At 42.2% G+C, this 441-nt stretch overlaps 1 protein-coding gene across 2 annotated transcripts in view; it reads left to right on the top strand.

The window, feature by feature from the left end:
• LOC108792061 (stabilizer of axonemal microtubules 1-like) overlaps positions 1-441 on the top strand; it is a 20,562-nt gene that overhangs the window by 12,477 nt on the left and 7,644 nt on the right. The gene's annotated exons all lie outside the window — the stretch shown is intronic.

The following is a 441-nucleotide window of genomic DNA, read 5'->3' as shown; positions in this document are numbered from 1 at the left end:
CCAGATAGCAATTTGTAAATGCTCATTTAGCCAAGGAGAGGTTTAAAGAAGAAGAGTATTAGCTTTTGGCAGCCAGTGCTCTTCTCCAATCCTGCAACGTGGGAAGGGACTGCTGGCCCTGCATTGTCTATGATGATGTCAAAGTGGAGTCCATAAAGAGAAGCAGTTTCATGGGCCCGGTCTTATGTTGGGGAGGAAGCCTGCAAAAGTGAAGAATAATAAGTATTCCTTTGCTTTAAACCTCCCCTAGACTAAACAAGCAACTAAATACTGCAATCCAGGGGGCATATACTACTAGTTATCATTGATGTCTGGAGTTCAGCTTTAAAAAAAAGCCTTTACTGCAAAAAAAATCGTAAGACAGCACTGAAGTGAGGCTACAGTATACATACAGTTTGAGAACCAAAAAAGAGATAGTATGCACTGGCGGAACTACCAGGG

Source organism: Nanorana parkeri, unplaced genomic scaffold (genome assembly GCF_000935625.1).
Source record: "Nanorana parkeri isolate BGI_ZX_2015 unplaced genomic scaffold, ASM93562v1 scaffold596, whole genome shotgun sequence".
Taxonomy (NCBI): domain Eukaryota; kingdom Metazoa; phylum Chordata; class Amphibia; order Anura; family Dicroglossidae; genus Nanorana; species Nanorana parkeri.
This window is presented reverse-complemented; position numbering and strand designations above follow the sequence as displayed.